At 56.0% G+C, this 19,717-nt stretch overlaps 1 long non-coding RNA gene across 1 annotated transcript; it reads left to right on the plus strand.

Moving 5' to 3' along the window:
• The first annotated feature begins 3,941 nt into the window (after positions 1-3,941).
• On the plus strand, positions 3,942-16,705 carry LOC120389260. Its single transcript, XR_005590845.1, has 3 exons — positions 3,942-4,124; positions 4,260-4,850; positions 16,243-16,705. It is a non-coding gene; the product is annotated as an uncharacterized LOC120389260 (long non-coding RNA).
• The last annotated feature ends 3,012 nt before the right edge of the window (positions 16,706-19,717 follow it).

The raw sequence follows: 19,717 nt of genomic DNA on the forward strand, positions 1-19,717 counted from the left end.
ACCTGCCCTCGAGCCGGTGCAGCTCAGACGCGAACTCAGAGGCCCACCTTGGCGCGCTCGTGGTCTGAGCGAGCGGCCGGGGCCTTCCTCCCACGCGGGGGCCTGGCCCGTCGACGCCCATGTCGAAGACCGTGTGGGATGCTGCCCCTTTAAGCTGGCATTCAGGGCAGGGCAGAACCCATGGGGATTCCTAGCCGGAGCCTGGAGTTTGTTCGCCTCTAGGGTCAACGTCCCCGGCTTGTGACCGTCTGCGGAGCCGGAGGAGAGGAGGCAGGTGGCGGCTCAGATCAGTTGCTGGAGGACGGGTGTCACGTCGCCGATGGGTGCTCATTGGCACCCTGCCATTAGCACAGAGGCCAAGGAGCGAGTGTGGGCAGCACCCCGCTGCCCCCCACGTCGGGCGGCACAGCCACCCATTGCTCGGCGCAGCGGCCGGTGGGCAGGGTTCTGCTCCGTGTCCCCCCCTCGGGCCCTGGTGGTTCTTCTAGGACCTCCCCTGCCCACAGGGGCTGGAACGAGGCTTGACGTGGTTGCCATGATATCCAGCAATGGCTCTCAGCTCCCCCGGCCCTGCCCGTAATGCCCCAGTAATTCCCTGATCCCAGTTCTTTTGTAGCGTTCCCCCTCCTTAAGTTTTTGCGGCGGGGTGGCTACGGGGGGTCCTTTTGCACGGAGTCTCTTTGGGGGGCCACCCAGCCCCACAGGGATCACGCAGACCGCCCTCTCCCCTCCGGTTCACCCGGGAGGCACAGTGATAGGGTCCAGGGGAGGGAAGCGTCTCCCGCCCACACCTGCTATGGGGGAATGACCCTCATTCTCCAGTGTCAGCTCCACCCCCTTTGCACCAGCACAGGGTTAATTAGGGCACATTTTAAAGAGAAAAAGCTCAGCTGTGTGGTGGAGGGAGTTTGAGCTGTAGTAGCAGAGCAGAATGCTCTACAGAAGAGGCTTTGTGGGCCTCCCCTCCTGTGCTTCACTGGCACTAACACCGTATTCCTCCCAGCACCTACCTGGGGCAGACAACTGTCACCTCCAGATGGGGAAACTGAGGCACGGAGTGGTGTCGGGACTCCCCCAGGATTGCAGGGTGAGTCACACACAGGACACAAATCTCTTGACTCCCAGCCCACTGGTTTAACCAGTAGGCCACGCTTCCATGGGAAAACGTATCCACCTGCAAGGGGAGAGATGGGCCATGCACCTGCCCACAGCCCAGAGCAAAGGGAGAGCTGTGCTGTCATGCCCCATGCCCCAGGCACTTCCTGCCTGTATGTCCCTTTGCTCTCCCCTTCCCAGGCGGAGGGGGGCTGCCCACGGAGAGGTGGCTGGGTTCTCCTCCAGTGCAAACGCTGCTGCTGCAGGCTGCCTGGCACCCGCGCTCAGTGGGGCAGGGAGCTGCAGCCGGGCCGTGGCATCGAGGGTATCCCAGGCCAGCCTTGTGCCCAGCTACACCCTGTCGGGAGAGGTTGGAAGATGAGGCCGGGGCCAGTTCACTGTGTCACCACATAAGGCAACCTGTGCCCAATGACTCTCCGGGACGGAGAGGGCGTGTGCGGCTAGTGCAGCTGGAACAAGGCACTGGTGAGGAGCAGGGCTGTATTCTCCCAGTCCCTTGCTGTGACTCCATCGGCCTGCCCCTGGCGATTTCAGCTGCTGTCGGCTCTCAGCCCCTCCCCAGCTCTCCTCCAGCATTGCAGCGTATTGCATCACCACCGACCCCCCCAGCCCTGCGCTTGGAGGAACCGGAGGAGACAGACAGCGTTCGCTCACGGACGCACTGCTCCCCAGCTGTGCAGGGATCCAATCTGATAAAGGAACCCAGACGCGGCCGGGCGGGTGCCGAGAAGATGCTGCTGGGGCCTGTCTCCAAAGAGGAGCTGCCACGTTGCAGTAAGCCTGGGTAATGCCAGGGCAAGCTGCTTCCGGGCTGCCCTGCCAAGCGGCTCGAAAGGATCATTGTTCCAGGAGCTCTGTCACACTGGGGGCCCATTTTGCTCCTTGGCCTCTCCGTATTGTTAGTTATATTCCAGCAGTGCCGGGAGCTCAGGGCCCCGGTGCACGAGGTGCTGCACAGACACGGAGTGAGAGCCAGCCCTGCCCCTGAGAGCTTCCAGGAGAGAGGGAATGAGTTGCCCAAAGGCCCTGGCAGAGCTGGGAATAAAACCTTGGTCTCCTGGTGCCCAGCCCGTTGCCCCCTCCGCTAACCCCCCCGTGGGCTAAAGTAACTAACCAGGGGACCCATTAATGCCACGTGCTTTTTTCCCCCTTTTTTAACGTTCACACCTGTCTGCTAGGAAGACGCTGCCCAGAGTCCACCCAGTTCATTGAATCCTGAAGCCACCAAGCTGCCAGCGGAGAGTCGCTCCCCCAGCGTGAGCTGGGTGTGACTAGGTGGCGCCGTATTCCACTAGCAACCGCCGAGGAGCCTGATTCCCTAGGATTTCCCCCCCGCCCCCCAGTCACTATGGGCCAATTCCTGATCTTGGGGCCTTGGCAGGCTGGCGCCTGGCTGGTGCTGCCCTTGCCTGGCAGGAGTGTGAACCCCAGGCATGGCCGTGCCAGGGCTCCCCTGGCCACCCAGCTCCTCCCGGCTCCCCAGGCACAGAGCCCATCCCTCCCCCTAGCTGGGCTCTTGGAGGGGACATCTGCCCCCCAGGCCTGGGGAGGGGCTCTGGGTCCCTTACAGCTGCCAGTCATAGCGGAACCGTCAAGGGGGGCACATGCCCAAACAGCACAGTCCTGACTGACAGCTCCTGACTGGAGTCAAACAACCGACCCTCTCCAGGAAAAGCGGGGGGAGGCCTCCCCCACAAACTACCCCCGGAAAGCATCAAGCCCCCGCATGCCTGCAGTGCAAACCGGCCATGCCGCTGACTTACCCCATCAGGTGGAGATTGCTGTTGGCTTCAGGGCAGTCAGCCCCGAATCTAGTTATGTGACTCTTGGGTTTCACAAAGCCACCAAGGGCTCAGATAACCTTCTCTGCACTGGGAGATGACCCCTGGCCGACAATCGGCGTCGATTCCTGGAATTGAAAATGGTAGACAGAGGCTACGTTTCAGTTTTAAAAGTGATCCTGGCCGGTGCGCTAATGCCGCCAGAACCCTCGCGTCTTAGGGTCTGTCTACGCTGCAGTCAGGGGTGGGATTGCTGCAGGTGCAGACAAACCCAAACTAGTTTTAACCTAGCTGACTCGGGTACCAACAGCAGTGATGCTGCAGCAGCCCAAGCTGCAGCATGGACTAGCCTCCCAGGAAGGGCCCAGGCTCTCGGGCGGGCTTGCATGCAGGGAGCCAGCTCCCTCGCTGCCTTTTGCAATAGTAAGGCTATTAACCCCAGTGCTAATTTTCCCCTTTGAGTAACGTATCTTCCGCCCACCCAAAATTCCTGCTAAAACTTCAATTCCTGCTAAAACTTCGCCTCCTGCCCCAAATGGTTGGGTAAATCCAGGATTGCTGGCCCCAAGCATTCAATTCGAAAGTCAGGCTGAAAAAGAAAAAGAAAAAAGACCTTGGCTTAGAAATCATGAGAGTGTTGTAGGCTAATAAATGTCATAATTTATTAGCCTTGTGGGGGTTTCGTGTTGGTGGAGAAAAGCTTGAAAACACAAAGTTAGAAGCTCTGTTTTTTGACTGGAAGCTGCGATTCTCACATAATCACATGACTCCAGGAGCTGGGTCTTGAAGAGAAACTCCAAGTAGCATGAGACTTGTGATACAATTGCTAGAGCTGGGTGATGGGGTGTGCGACCTCCCCCCCACCCCCGCACACACATATGGCCTGAGCAGGTTAAAAAGGGCCAATTAACCTGGTAGGTTGCCCCTGGGGGAGAGCCAGGGTCTGATTAAGTCTAATTGATGATGAAGCCCAGCTGGGCAAGGGCAGGCTGGGGTTTGTATCAAGCCAGGAAGTTGAGAGGAGGAGGAGGGTACAGGGAGGGGCTCCCCAGACACTCCCTAGAGACACAGGGAGTTGGTTAGGGGCAAGGTGCATTTCTAGGGGAAGTGAAATCCTGGGATCTGGCCCTGGACTAGAGAGAAGCTGAGATGGGTGAAGTAGCCCCTGGGAGCGGAGGAAGCTTAGGCTGATAAATCCAGAGATGAGCCAGGAGAGGGAGAAGTCAGGTAGGAAGGCGCCCAGGGAAACAAAGCCCTGGCTGGGATGATTTCACTGGGGATTGGTCCTGCTTTGAGCAGGGGGTTGGACTAGATGACCTGAGGTCCCTTCCAACCCTGATATTTTATGATTCTCTGAAACAGCTGCCAGACCGAGAGAGAGCCAATCCCCAGACCCAGCCACAAGGAGGCGCCCCTGCAGCGAGTGCACCCGGTTACAAGCTGGCCACGCTGTGAAATGTCTCTGTGCCCATGAGCTGCTGTCACCTTCCTCAGCACCGTGCCGCCTAGCATCAGGCTGGGACGTTGTCCTCTCCTGACTTTCGCCTGCTGAATCGCTGGTGCCACTTCTGGCATCACCATGTGCTTTCCTCGGTCGTCTCCTGTCCAAATCCTGTGGAACCAGATGGGGCGTAGGGTGCTCCGGGCACCGAAATCTGCATGCGGGCTCGTCTTTGGAAGGCATCATGCGAAGCTACGAGTCTCCATGCTCCCACCTGGCGGGATCGCTGCACTTTTAAATACCCATGAATGGAAAGGACGTGGGCAGATGAAGACGGGACGAATGGCCAAGGCGGAATTACGATCATGCTGCGTGTCATCAGAGACGCCTCTTCGATCTCACGTCTCAGGAAGGGTTAAGCGGCTTACAGGAAGGGGGCTGGATGGACAGCGGTCTTGGCTGCATGCCCTTGCATCCCTACGTGGCAGCTTTGATTCCAGCCGGGTTCTTTGGTGAGTAGTGACAGACACGCCATTTAGCTCGGGTCAGGGACTTGCTCAAAGATGTCTGGCTGCTTCTCTGGATGCCTTGGGTCTGTCTGACTGGGTTTGGAGAGAAGGTTTGGTTTGATACCGCTTTCCTCCAAAGCAGCTCACACATGTGCCACCAAATCAGTGAATCCCAGGTGTATTTTGCACACCCCTGACCGACAGAGCTGTGCCGACAACACTCTCAGTGTAGACACAGCTGTGACAGACAGGGCAATTTCCTGCAGTATCTTTGGGAGATCTCACTGTATTCAGTTGATCTATCATTGGGGGTCAGGGGTCATATATAATTCCATGGGGAGAGGATTACCACAGCCCCCATGAACTAAGAGGGAGGGGGATTAGGCAAATTCACTCAAGTTGTAACCACTCCAGAGAGGTACCACCACCTGGACAGGATGCATGTACTGATTCAAACTGGATTCTCCAGATACCAATACACAAAGAAGGGACTTTTGGATAAATGCCGTCTTTCTCCCTGGGAAGGGTTGGAAGGACTTGGGTATAGTGGGGCCCCATAAGACTGGCAGGTGACATCTGGTGCGCGTGTAGGAACTTCTCTTGGTTTTAATGTTTTCTCGGTCATGCTTTCACCTTAGGAATCAATGTGCTTGCTTAGAAAGGGCTGTGTGGGGAACTTGTGGCTTTGGCAGTTACAGCTGTGCGTGGCCTTCGGCGAGAACGCAAAGCGCAGGTGCTGGCTTGTCTTGGCAGTCTGGCTCGCTGGGGATATCGCAGTGTAGGTGGAGGACTGTGTAGCCTGGAAAAAACCTGGTCAGGAGGGAGAGAGACGTCTGCTCAAGAGACTTGACGGCTGAGGAGCCGAAGGCCTGGGGGGGGTGCCTTGGAAGGGGGACCACGGACGGGGAATACAGGTGCAGTCGCCCTGAACTGAACGCTGCTGCATCTATCCATGCTGATATAGCTCTGTAGTGTAGACGTAGCTTCTGCTACCTTCTAGTCAGGCTAAGGTGCACGAGTTGGGGACGCTTGCTCCGTCGCTGTTTGTGTGCTGTCCCTATGCTCAAGGAAGCTGAGATGCCAAGTTTGACAACCCTGCCTTCCACCACCACCCCCATCAAATTCCCTGAACACGCCGCACCAGCAGCAAGCACCTGTGAAGGTAGGAAATGCATCAGCGCCGCACAGCGCGGGCCCCGGGCAGCCCATTGTCAAACATAAAAACAAGCAATCGGGAGAAAAAGAAGTGCCCAAAACAGCCCCTTATCACGCCACCAGCAGATGGGGAGAACTGGCACCGCTCGCCTTCCAGGCCGCGCAGCCCTGATAAGGTCTCGGGTAATTATAATCAGCAGAGAAAAGAGTCGAGGTAGAAATAACCAGATAACGCTGAAGGCCGCAGGAGGCCGCTGCGCTTCGCAGGGTGACGCATGTGCAATCCCCGCAGCCGCAGCAAAAGAGGGAGCCGGCGGATGCTGCGTGGGGGAGGGGGCGGTTTTTACATTTTTCTCTGCAGAAATCCTGCCTTCGAACCAGCCATGCGCCCCGCTGCTCTGTCGCCACTTCATTGAGTCGGGGTATGAAAAATCCACACCCGAGGGCGCCAGCGAGGCTGAGCTAACGCATGGTGTAGATGCAACTGGGTCAATGGAAGAATACGTCTGGTGACCTGGTTACCGTCACGCGAGGAGGAGGAGGAGGGGTTCCTACAGCGACGGAAAAACCCCCTTCTGGCGGTGTCGGTTGCACCTACACTAGTGCGTTACACCCGGCAGATCCATGATGGAGTTATACCGCGGTAGTCTCCACAGTGTAGACAAGCCCAGAAGAGCGGGTTCTTCTGCCTCGTGTTGTCATTGACACTGGGTCAGCCACAACCCAGAGCGGCTGAGCTTTGCATCTGCTTCACACTCACTCCGTGGGCAGGGCAGCAGGCCATCTGGGGTAACTGTTTGTACCTTTCCCTGGAGGGCAGTGGGGCTGGCTAATTAAATCATGCCCGTCGGGGCAGGTGCCACGGGAGGGGCTGCGCTAATACACACAGGGAGAGCAGTGACGATAAGGTGCTTTGAGATCTCGGGTGCTGTCAGAGGCCAGAGCACGGCTTAGTATCACCCCCTTGCTCAGCCTGGCCTTTGGGCCATCCAGAACGGCTTTGGGCCTCTTTCTCTGACCCGTTTACCTCAGTCCCAACGCGGAGGCATCAGAAGTTCTGGCGGAAGCTAACGCAACAGAAAGAGTTGACAGAGCAGGTCCCAGGGCCGCAGCCCCCTGGGAAAACTGGCGTCAGCGGGTGTTTTGTGCGGCAGCACGTGTTTCCTTTGGTCTGCACCTGGGCCCATGTGGCTGGTGCCCCATACCTGCCATCGGGGCATAGTCACTGCGATTCCTAGGGGGCAGTACCCCTGCTGGGCTCGGAGCTAACAGGGACGATCCTGGGACGCCAAAAGCGGCTCCAGCGGGACATCTCTGGGTCAGAGCACCAGGCTCGATTTTCCCCTCCCTCCTTTTCACCCCTTGACCCTGCTGCGTTACCCTTTCAGCACCTTCCTTCTTTTTGCTCTGCGCCCCAGTTAACGAAGGGGAGGCTGATCTGAGCCCCTCGCCGGCGCAAACACTGGATCGACCGCTACAAGAGCAGGTGGGGCTCACCAGTAGTAAAGTGACTAGGGGTGACTATGGGCGTGAGATCTGCTGCCTTCAAAAGGCTCCAATTCCTGGTCCTTTGAGCAGAAGCCCCCCGCCCTCCTCCCGCCAGCACTACGTGTGTGTGTGTGTGTGTGTTTGTGTGTGCGTGTGACTACACAAAAACCAGCAGGAAGGAGTGTGTGTGTGTGTGAAGCTGCCTTCCTTGGCTCTGCATTCTTTTGTGTGGGTGTGGGTGTGTGTCTCGTGCCATTACTTGCAGCAGCGGTGGCTTGGAAGAGGGGGCAGCAGAGATCTGGTTAAAGCGGAACAGGCAGGTTTCCAAGAGGCTTTGCAATTAAGATTCCACTGAACACTCCATTTACTGTAAGAGAATACAATAACCATGGCTCACTGGGCGCCTGGTTTTTCTGGATCGGTGACAGTTGAGGCGGCGACGCGTGTTTCTGACCGGGGTTATAAGAGGAACGGTCATAAACAGCCCGCCAGGGGCGGGAATTCACCCCAGTGCTGAGGGTCTGCTCAAGGGCTGGGCATTCCTTAGGCCCTCGATGGGCCTCAATCCGTGTTGCCGATCCCAGCCCAGAGGTGGATGTGGCTGGAGAATGAGCTCCCCTAAGAGTGGCGGGTGCTTGGATGGCTGTTCCCTCGCCGTACCTGTCCTGGGAGTAAATTCAGGACATTGCTCCTGAGGGCTGCTGATCCAGCATCTTACACTCATGCTAAATTCACTGCCTGCGGAAGTGAAGTTGGCTGGTCCGGTGGTGTGAGCGTTGGCTTGGGCTGGGGGAGACCAGGATTCTGTTCCTGCTCTGCTTCAAACCCCGTGTGACCCTGGGCACATCACTTAGCCTCTCCAGGCCTCAGTTTCCCCTCTAACCCGGGGACAGTAGTACAGCCCGACTTCACAGGGATAAAGATGTATGGGGGGGGGGGCTCAGGTACTACCTGGCGGGGGCCACATCCATACTGTAGTTAGATGATGGTTGAGCCTCTCTTTGAGAGGACGGCAGTGGTACTGTAGTGTGCTTAGTTCCTCCGACCATCACTCAAGCCTTGGCTTGAATGTAAGGGGCTGATGAGGGTAACAGAGGGAAGACTGGTTTTAGGGTTGAAGCATACAGTAGGAAGCAGGACTCCGGGGTTCTTCTCAAAGCACCGCCACTGACTTGCTGCCTGACCTGGGCAAGTCACTTCCCCGCTCTGTGTTCAAGTTTCCCCTCGGAGTGGTGCTCTGGGACTTACTGCATAAACGCTTGTCAGGCGCTTTGAGATCTTCAGAGGAAAGAGTCTCTGAAAGCACCAAGCGGTGTTATCACAAGGAAAATCATAACAGGTTTCCAAGGTGAGAAAAGAGCTGGTCTCATGGGTCGGGCATTGGACTGGCGCTCAGACATGGGTCCTCTTTGTGGGTGAGTTGCTGTCTCAACCAAATCTCTGTGGGCCTCAGTTTCCCCCTATGTAAATTGGAGTAGTGATCTTCCCTTCCCTTCCCTCACGGGGGAGTGTGAAGATAAATTCAGTGAGGTTTGGGAGGTGCCATATCCCGCTGGCAGCTCTACAGCTATGATAGCGAAAGGGGCTGCACGTCACAGACAGACCAAGTTTGCTCCATTGCGGGCCATGGCAGCGTCACGCACTGCGTAGGGCCCAATCCTCTGGGGACGCTGGGCCCGATTCTCCTCTCGCACAGAAGTTGTTCAGCACCGGCCCAGCCAGTGTCGAACCAGGGTGAGCAACAGGGGCCCTGGCTGCAATGGGATTCACACACACGGTCCCGTTGTGCCAGGCTCAGGCCCAGCAGGTGCCAGCCTCCTGTTTCAGCGTGTGACCTTTCAGCAACTGCTCCAGCGCCGACCCCGGGCCGACCCATGGGCTAGCTAAAGGTAGCAGGCTCCCGGCAGGCCACGCGCTCTCACACCTGCAAAGAGCAGTGGGCGGGTTGCATATTTCTTGCTCTCTCCGAAACCTGAGGGAAGGAGCCGCATCTGGGCATCCCGCTAGAAACGGAAAGCACCTGTGTGCCAGGCACCGGGCTCACAGCCTCGCTAACTGGAAGAGACCGCTACAAAACGGCCCTTTCACACCCAGCCTGGCCCGGGATCCTCTCCCAGGACTCACTTCTCCATTTCTTTATTTATTTATTTTACCCCCTTGCAGCTGAGCCACCTGGTGGGTGCAGTTCGCTCCAGCGCCTTTTGGGGTCACTGGCGAGCAGTGTGAGGGGAGTTACTATCTTCCTTTTGCGGGGGGCGGGGCGTGAGTCCCCGTTTCTTCCCCCCAGCGCCCAGGCAGGTGGAGGCGGGAGCCCAGTGCAGAGCCCTCCGCATGTTGGAAGCTCTACCCGGCCCCCACCAACCTCCCTTTGCTTGCATGGGGAATATCCCCCATGCACTGGGGCGTGCAGTGTCCTGGCAGCTCACCCTGAGGGGATGTCGACCCTGAAATCCCTCTAGCGGCAGAGCTGCAGTGCTTCAGTGTAGACGCTCACGACCGCCACGCGGGGGTAGTTAGTTCACCTCCCCGAGAGGCGGTAGCCTAAGACTCTTTCCTCAGCCTAGCACTGTCTACACCAGGGCTGAGGTCGGCATAACCGTCTCCCCACGGGGTGGAGTTTTCACCCGCCTGAACGACGCAGCTGGGCCGATGTCAGTTTTCCGTGTAGACCAGCCCGGAGTAGGGCTGTTCCTGCCCCGATCCCAGGCTGAAGGACCGTTTTGAAGTGATAGGTCTCTGGACTGTGAGGCTCAAGAACCCTCCCTGCCCCCCAAACACCTGTTTGTGGTGCAGTGAGCCCCTCCCGCCTGCCCTGCTTATCAGCCCGGCTCCACCCCACCTCTGTGGCTATTTATACAGATTTGCTAATATAGCTCGCAACCTCGCTATTGTCATTTCAGACACTTTAAAAGTTCACCACTTCCTTTCGCTCCCCTCCGCGCCAGCGCCCTCGCTCGCTCTGTCATTCACCAGCCCTCTCCTCTTATTATCTTCCTCATTCATCAGTTCTCTCGCTCTCCGTCACCATCTCTCTCTCCCTCTGTCCCCTCGATAGCTCTGTGATGAAGTCAACGCGCAGGAGATGGTGGTGGGTTTCTAGGGCTGAGCAAATGCAGCCAGAGTTCATTCAGCATTTCTTTATTTCACTGGTATGATTATTCATTCTTTCTATTACGGGAACCCCTAGGAGCATTGGGGCCTCGCTGTGCCAGGTGCTGTACATACACATAATAAGAGACAGTCCTTGCCGCAGAAATCAGAGTCCCTGCAGCTGCTTGCTCTGGTTAGAGCTTCTGACTCCAGAGCAAAGCCCTGAGTCAAAGCCTGACATCAGGGCGCAGGGGGAGCTGGAAGCAAAGTGGATGCAGCGAGATGGGGTGCATGGGGCATGGCAGTTGTGGGGCTGGATGGTTGTGTGGGTCAGGCTCCAGCGTGGGGCTCAGGGTTAAATCCCAGCACCCTGCATGACCTTGGGCAAACCAGAGAGGGTCAGATGTTCAGCTCCTACTGGTTCAGCTAAGGCAGGGCCAGCTTTTGCGACAGGCTGACCACTCTGCGTGTCGGCCTCATTTGGGTCCTTTTGAAAATCGGGCCCTGAGCTCTTTGGAATATTTGCTCCTCAATCTCGCTGGGCTTCAGTTCCCCTGTGGAAAATGGGGATCAGCCTGACCCTGCCGCAGGGGTTCTGCGCTGCTTGTGAGGTGCCCAAATACCAGGGTGAGGGGAGCCCAGGTAGGCAGCAGTGGGTGATGGAAGAAAGTTCCCCCTGAATGATCCCTGGAGCTGTGGCGTGACCTGTGAGTGGCTGGGAGCAACCAGCAGCTTAGCGTCCTGGCTAGTGGCAGATGTGTGGGCAGTGATGATGCTTCTCTATTAGGAAATGGTTTCGGGGGGGGACTCCCCCTAGTGCTTTAAACACTGCTGCCGTTTTTCAGCCCTGTCTGGGCCAGAACTTGGCTGCAAAAAGAAATGAAAAGCAAGAAAAAGAGAAAGCAGGGGGGGAGGGAGTGAAAGCGGGAAAGTAGCTTTCAACTTGTGAGGTGGGTGGTGCCAGCCAGGCCTGCGGAGGGACTGAGAGGCAGGGAGGGGGGCTCCCCCTGCATTCTTGCAGTTGGTGTTATGAATGAGGAGATCCACACACACACCCCGCTACCCTGACTTGCTTTGTCCTGCCGGCCTAGGGTGACCAGCCAGCAAGTGTGAAAAATCGGGACAGGGGGTGAGGGGTAATCGGAGCCTATATAAGAAAAAGACCCCAAAATCAGGACTGTCCCTATAAAATTGGGACATCTGGTCACCCTATGCTGGCTTCCCTTTGGCCCCCGTATGTTTCAGGGTGAGATCTTAGTCCCCCGTGGGACTGGAGGAGCAGGGATCCGGATCCTGACTCTGGAAGGATGGGTCCGTGGCTAGGACAGAGACGGACTTGCTGCGTGAGCGTAAGCCAGCGCCTTGGGGCCTGATTTGTAAAGGTCGCGAGGTGCCTAATTCCCATTGAAATCAACGGGTTCCAAAAGACCTTTTAAAAATCTGGCCCTTGGCATCTCAGTGTCTGTAAACTGGGGATAATGGCCGTGCCTGCTTCCCCAGGAGCAATGGGGAGTATGAGGCGCTCAGATCCTATGGCGCCGGGGCCCTGTCACTGCCGTGGACAGGGAGATGTACCGTCGTACTACCCCTCGGCATGCAATCAAGAGCGGGAGAGGGTCCGTGCAACAGAAGCGCTGGGAGCTCTTCTCATGCCCTGGCAGTCCCAATCCGGTGTCCGGTGGCCTTTCACCACTGGGCTCCCGGAGAGTGGGTGGGTCTCAGAGCCTGGGGTCCCCCACAGCGGGAACGTTGACCTGGCTATTTTTAGCCGCATCGCATGAGCCCCTTGAACCCAGGTCAGTTGCCCAGGGCTCTGAGCCTCGCTGCCGTGCTTTGGAGTTTTTGCAGTGTGGACGTCCCCTCTGTTCCCACCTCCCAGATCCTTCGCCGCCAACCCCTTCTGTTTCCCGTGCACCAGATGGTGCCAGTCTCAGGGCAGTGGCCTGGCCTCTGCTATGGCTCAGCTTGGGACCTGCTCACCGCCAGCTGGCACTGGCAGAGGGGTTTATGGATCAGCTGACTCAGAGTCACACGGGGGCTCCAGAGAAACGAGGGCATTTCGGACAAACTGGGCTGGCTACCTGGCCGGAGCGACAGCCACGTTCACAGGGCCCCCCTCCTGCACCAGCACGCCCAGCTGCATGCATCCACAGACGTGCGCAGGCAGCCCCGCGTGGGCGCCCGAATGCAGTCACAGGCGCGCCGACGTCACGGGGAGAGCCACAACCCGCGGGGACAAGCTCACACACTCAGCACCGGGGCCTTCCAGGCAAAGGGCTGTTCGGAGGCCCACATGCATGTTCACAGGAGCCTGGGCAGTGACAGGCGCATTCAGTGCCGGTGCATGCACTCCCAGGCTTGCCTGCAGAGGCAGGACTAGGGACACTTACTGTCCAATGCACATAGGGACGGATGCATGGGCAGGCAGGCCTGTCGGGCTACGCGTGACGCTCATTCATAGGGACAGACGATCCCAGGCTGCGGCCCTGCATTCTTCAGCTCATGGCCCTTTGAGGGTGCAGGCTGATGGGCCTTTTCAGCAATGACACCCTCCCCCTTTCCCAAGGCTGCCTTGGGGACTGCTCTGAGGCTTGGGGCGTGTGGGGGGGTGGAGAATGAGGGAGGACCCCCCCCACACTGCCTTTCCTTCCCCCCCCCCCGCCAAAAAAACCCCTTCCCTGATCTTTCACCTCAAGCTGCGGCCAGCGCCTCTTTTAGAAAGTGAAGCTGCCTTCTCAACTAAAAAGATGAGAGAGAGAAAACTGGCAACCCTGCTTCCTGCCCTGTGCTCTCTCTCTGTCTCCAGACACCTGGGGCTGCAGCTGCATGAAATCCACGGCTTGTTTTTAGAGGTAGAGTCAAAAACACCAGAGAGCAAAAGGGGCGGGAGGGGGAGGTTTGACGATCAGACACTTCAGAAAATGATTTGAATCTCGTTCAGTTGCTGGGTGGAGATTTTTGGGGGTAGGGGGTGGGGGGAACTGATTTCAGTAGCACCGGCCCCAAGTGTTCAGGCCCTGAAAAATCATGAGATTGTCTAACAAATCATGAGATTTTATTTTTTTTTTAATTTTTTTTTTTTAATATTATTGGGTGTTCTTTTTGTTCACTCTTGAGGGTGCGCTGGGGTCGTGTTTTCAAGCTTTTCTCTGCAGCCACAAGGGCTGGGGAAAAAAAACATTTTTTTATTTTAAATAAATGAAAGCTGACCTGGTCCCCTACTCATGTGACTCCCAGCCTGGCTTAAAGGAACAAACCAAAACCAAATGTCACAAGTCCTGTGATAAAATCATGAGAGCTGTTCACACATTGCCTCACCCAGAGTAAAATCCACCTCCGCGCAACCCCCAGAACTCCCATTTAAGCCCATAGTCCAGGCCCCAACTCAGCCCTTAGATCCAAGGAACGTTAAGTGCTTTCATCTCATAACCCTGTGAGGTAGGTTAAAGGATATGAAGGGAGCTCCTCACCCACCACAGAAATGCAGCCACCTCTGAGGTGGAAAGCAGCCATTGTTTATCAGCACATAGTAATACTATGCAACAGTTTAGGACAGGAAGTGAAGCAGAATCCAAGTGCCACTGGGGGAAAAATTTTGGGAGGCGGAATGTAATTAACCAGAGTGGAATGAGGCCTACCTGCTTTGGGTAACAGTCTTGCAGTGTTGCCAGCTCACATTAGTTTTATCATGAGTCATAATTTTCAGTATATTTTTGAAAGCCCCAGCTCCTGGACCCCGGAGAGAGTCTGAGAATCTCAGCTGTCATTGACAAGAAAAAGCAAGTTTTTAGCCCTCCTGGTGGCAGAGAAAAGCTTGAAACACGTGCAACCTAGAGGTTCAAAACCAGGAGGAAATTAAAAAGAACCCCAAATGTGACATATATGATTTTTAAGCCAATCTTGTGCTATTTTGGGGGCCTGACTCATACGTTTTGAAGGTGTGAAGCTAGCAACACTGGTTCTTGCTCCTGTGAAAAGTGCACTGGGACCACCTACAAGAGATCAGGACCGTTCAGTTTTCCCTCTCCTACTTTCCAGCATCACCCCCTAGTCCCATGGTCTTACCACAGATCTCATGGTATCTGGGGCTTTTTCTTAAATCCTCAGCTCCTGGAGTCACATGAAACCGTGAGAATCTCTGCTCTCATTGTCAAACAAGATAAGCTTCTAGTCTTTGCGGTAACAGGGGTAACGGGCATGAATGAATGAATGAATAAGAAAAGCTTGAAAATGTGACACCCCCCCACAATGGCTCCAGTGCCAGAAGGCAAAGAAACAGACCCTGCCATGTAAAATCTCATGACTTTTGAGGGCCTGGCACTGCTTGTGCCTCATTGGCTCAGGGCTGACTGAGATTGAAGCGTGTTATGGACTGAATGACCAGCCCCACTTCCCGCAGGACATGGGGGCGGCCCAGGCCCAGAACTGCCCCCCCCCGCCCCCCTGTCGACCTGTAGGCTCTGAGAGCAGCCCCACACAAGGTGATGGTAGTACCCGTCCGGACAGGTGTGCTCTCCAGGGGCCCAACTTGAGTTCCAGGGAGGCTTTCCGCTGACTCCAGTGGAAGTTGGATCAGGCTCTGAGCCTGGCATGGCTGCCAGACAGAGTGAGCGAGTCGGCCCGTGGAAGCTGCCATCCTGGGCTCTCCGTCTTGGTGCCCTGGTGAAAGGTCTGTGTGGTTGTGCGTTGCGCAAGCCGTTGTTATAGTGAACCGGGGAGGGCCAGGATGAATCCAGCCCAGGGCCCCGGTGTTCTCAGTCCCTGTCCCTCTCTGCCACTCCCTTTGTTGGCCTCCTTCCCACCCCATCTCTCCCAGGGCCTCACTCCTGATGGCTCCGGCTGCATAACCCAAAGGGGGAACTAACACACACAACGCACGGTCAACCTGTGGAACTCCTTGCCAGAGGGTGTTGGGAAGGCCAAGACTATAACAGGGTTCAAAAAAGAACTAGATAAGTTCATGGAGGGTAGGTCCATCGGTGGCTATTAGCCAGGACGGGCAGGGATGGTGTCCCTGGTCTCTGTTTGTCAGAAGCTGGGAATGGGCGACAGGGGATGGATCAGTTGGTGATTCCCTGTTCTGTTCATTCTCTCTGGGGCACCTGGCACTGGCCACTGTCGGAAGACAGGATACTGGGCTAGATGGACCTTTGGTCTGACCCAGTCTGGCCGCTCTTATGTTAAAAATCAAGAACTAAAACAAGCCAACTGGCATCTCGGCATTCCCCCGGGAGAGGAGCAGCTGCAGGGCTGGCCCTTGTCCCACGTCTCCATTCCTTTCCTGCTCCGGTGCTTTCCCTGTCAATAATCTCCGCTCAGCAAGCACCTGGTGAGTGACACACCTTTTAGCTGCTTGCCCAGGTGCACGGAAATAGGCCACTCTGCTGATGCCTAGAGGGCAGCGGAAAGAAAAATAGGGTTGTAGTGCTGAGATACCCAACCCAGACCAGGGCCCCTTTATGCCAGGTGCTGCACAGACACACAAGGAGAAGAGTCTCGACAGACAAGAGGCATTGCTTTAGAGTGGAAGTTCTTTCAGGCAGGGAATGTCTTTTTGTTGTGTCTGTACAGCACCTAGCACACTGGGGTCCTGGGCCGTGACTAGGGCTCCTAGGGGCTACCCCAATTCAAACAAATCACAATTATTATTCCCCTTTTACAGATGGGGAACCTTGGCACAGAGACATTCAGTGACTTGCCTAGAATCCCAAAGGAAATTTTTGAACCTGCATCTCCTGAGTCCCGGCCCCATGTGTCACCACAAGACTAGCCTCCCTTCTCTGGGAAAACACCCTCCAGGGGTAAGTAGCACAGAGCTGAGTGAAGACATCCCAGCTAATGATTTCCATGCGGGAGGCCTTTTCTGCCTGTGGAGCCGTACCATTTGCTTGTCCCTCAAAATGATTTGCCAAGCACTTTTGGAAAATCATTAGGAACAATGGGATCATTTGACACTGAGTCAGGCCTGTAGCCCACTGAATCCAGTCTCCTGACTCGGACGGTGGCCAGGACCAGCCACTTCAAAGCAAGGAGCAAGAACCCCGGCGTGGACAGGAATGGACTATGTTGTGTGTACAGCACCTTGCACAATGGGGTCCCAGTCCATGCCTGGGGGTCACGGTAATTCAAATAAAAATAATATAATAACTCGCCCCTGGGGAACTTTTCCTGATGTCCGTCACTGAGTGGTTGGTTCGTGCCCTGAAGCAATGAGCCTTTATATCCCATATACATTTCCGTCCGATCAAACACAATTGGATTTTCCCATTTGTCCATAGAAATGCCTGATCCTTTCATGAATCCTGCTAAATTCTTGGCTTCAACGAGACCTTGTGGCAATGAGTTCCACAGGCCACATATGCACAGTGTACAAAATAAGCCATCTTCCTGGCTCATTTTTAAATATGCTGCCTTTCAGTTTCATCCTGTGGCCTCTCGTCCTTGAAATTAGGCGAAAGGGTAATGGCGATTCCCAGTCTGGGGCGCATTCGCAATCACTCAGTATTCCCGTTGTGTTGTTTAGACATGTAGGCCTCACGGTATCATTTCTGTCCTGGGAGTGGATGAGCATAATTCTTAGGATTGGGTTTCCAGTGCAAATGCTCTCATGGACGAGATGGCCCCTTGAGGTCCCTAGCTGCCCTACATTTCTATGATTTCTGTGATTTACGAGGTTAAAAAAAAACACAACACTCTCCGCAGATGTTCTCTACTAGTTGCTTCAAATTTGCTGCTTCTGTGAAAATTCCTGCCTCATTTGCTAGAATATTGACCTGTAGCGAACAGTAAAACGGAGGGGCGTGCAGGCGAGGGGAATGCAGTTATCTGCGCCAGGGAATATCAGCGGGCAGCGAGCTGATGCAGCCCCAGCACACGGCTGATACAAACACTACAGACAGTTGTTGTTCTGTGTATTCTCATGGCCTAGTGGATAGAGCACTAGCTTGTGACTCAGGAGACCTGGCTTTTGTTCTCAGTTCCCCGTGTGACCTAGGGCAAGTCACGTCCCTACTCCGTGCCTCAGTTTCCCCATTGGTAAAACAGGGCTAATGATCGTGACTTCCTTTTAAAGTGCTTTGAGATTGACACTGCTCTGCTCAGGGAATAAAACCAGAGTTAACCGCATGTGTCCCCGTCTCTGCGCCAACCCCACATGTTCGTTTATTCAACAGAGATTTTTGTAGGCGACGGATCCATGCATGGGGGGAGCTGTGCTGGGGCCCAGACTGGCGGGGGCTCCCAGCAGCATCAGGGCTGGCAGCGCGGTGGCCCCTCCACACACAATCCCCCCGGGGCCTTGGCATGAGTGCAACGGCCTCCCCATATTCCCAGCTCCCAGGAGTTCTTCCAACCTAAGCGAGGCTGCAGCTCTGGGCCGGTTCGGCTGTGGGGGCGAAAGGGGGAAGCCGCTCTGATGAGGCGAGGAGGGGCTATTCCGGCAGGGTCCGGGTGTGTGTGTGGGGGGGAGACCGTTTGCAAGCGGAGCCTGGCACAGACCCCCTCGGAGGGCGACATTCTGGCGGGAGCCTCTGCTGTCGTTGATACGTGTTCCAGATGGCAGGGCAGACTTGCTGGAGTCAGGCGGATGCCGGAATGTCAGGGCCAGCTGGGTTCTTCATTTCCAGGTGGAAGTTCTCAACTCCCCTCTCCCTTCGGCAAAGCCTTTCCCAGCCGGCTCAGCGCACTCCCAGCCCATTCGTTTCCAGCGCTGTCAAACACAGAGTTGGGGCTTGATTCCCGCCGCCCGCCACCACTGTTCAGTTGATTATTGGCGGAGGGGTCACGCGAGTGACATCACGTGGCAAGGTGAGCGCTTCACAATATCCCTCGGCGCCGTGGGGCCACAGGGCTGGCGGGGGGAGACCGCTTTTCCACTCCAGAACCAGGGGCTTCAGATTCTGACCCAAGACCTTGTTGGGTCTCAGCCTGAACTTTCCCCTCCAAAACCCCTGCAGAATTCGGTGCAAGTAGTGGTCTTTTTTTCAGCAAGAGCCAGGCCTGGGGGAGCAGAGGGGGCTGCAGGCCAGGAACGTGGTACCTCAGCAGGGGATCAGGACTGGAGTAGTGGGGGGGGGTGTGCTGTGTGGGTGTTGGGCAGGAGTCTGGCAAAGGGTAGTTTTCATTAAGAGCACAACTTCAGAGCACCATGTAGGCTGTATTCACACCCCACCCCGCCAGCCTCACCGGCGGAAAAATGGACAGTAACATAGACACACACATGCACATCCCTGTACAAACAGTAATACAGGCACACACCCCTTCCCAGCGTAATACAGATGGACAACAAAATGCACACGTATCCAAACAGTACAATCGACACACCCACACCCAGCCGTCAGACAAATAGTAACACACACACGCCTATAGAGACAGCAGTACGCACAACTCTGGGCAGAGCCGTGTACACATCCCCGGATGCTCAGACATGCACTTGTACACCCAGTATCACAGTCACACACACAGACATGCACACACTGAGTCAAACACACTCACAGACCCTGGTGGGGAATATGGAGTCAGAGCGAGATCGGTTGTGGAACCAGAACTCCACATTTTCCCCCCTTTTAACTATAGCATCCTAATCAGGTTCTTATGAATTAAGTCTATCTATCTAATTTCTACTAACACTAATGCCTCTCGCCTACCAACCAGTGTAAAGTACCCTGCAAATCAGGCCCATATTTTTTGGGGGTAGGGAATCCATCTTTCTGCCTATTGATCTATGATGTTGTATTGATAGAGCAGCAGCCTTAAAGGGCCCCCATCAGGGATCAGGGCCCCACTGTGCAAGGTGCTGCACAAACACAGAACCAAAAGATCCCAAAGAGCTTCCCACCTATGGGCAGGATGAGAGACAACCGGTGGACGCAGACCGACGGGAGGAGACCAAAAGAAAACAGTGAGGTCGTTACGAAGAGCATGAGACGCAGCCTGTCACAGCACAACTCCTTGCTGTCCAGGGGTTTATAGGCATCCTAGGAGAGGAAAGCAGGGCTGCCCAGAGGATTCAGGGGGCCTGGAGTCTTCGGCGGCGGGGGCCCCCCGCTTCGGCGGTAATTCGGTGGTGGGGGGGGTCCTTCTGCTCAGGGACCCGCCGCTGAAGTGCCCCGAAGACCCGCAGTGGGCGCCCCCCGCTG

This window comes from Mauremys reevesii, linkage group 23 (assembly GCF_016161935.1).
Source record: "Mauremys reevesii isolate NIE-2019 linkage group 23, ASM1616193v1, whole genome shotgun sequence".
Taxonomy (NCBI): domain Eukaryota; kingdom Metazoa; phylum Chordata; order Testudines; family Geoemydidae; genus Mauremys; species Mauremys reevesii.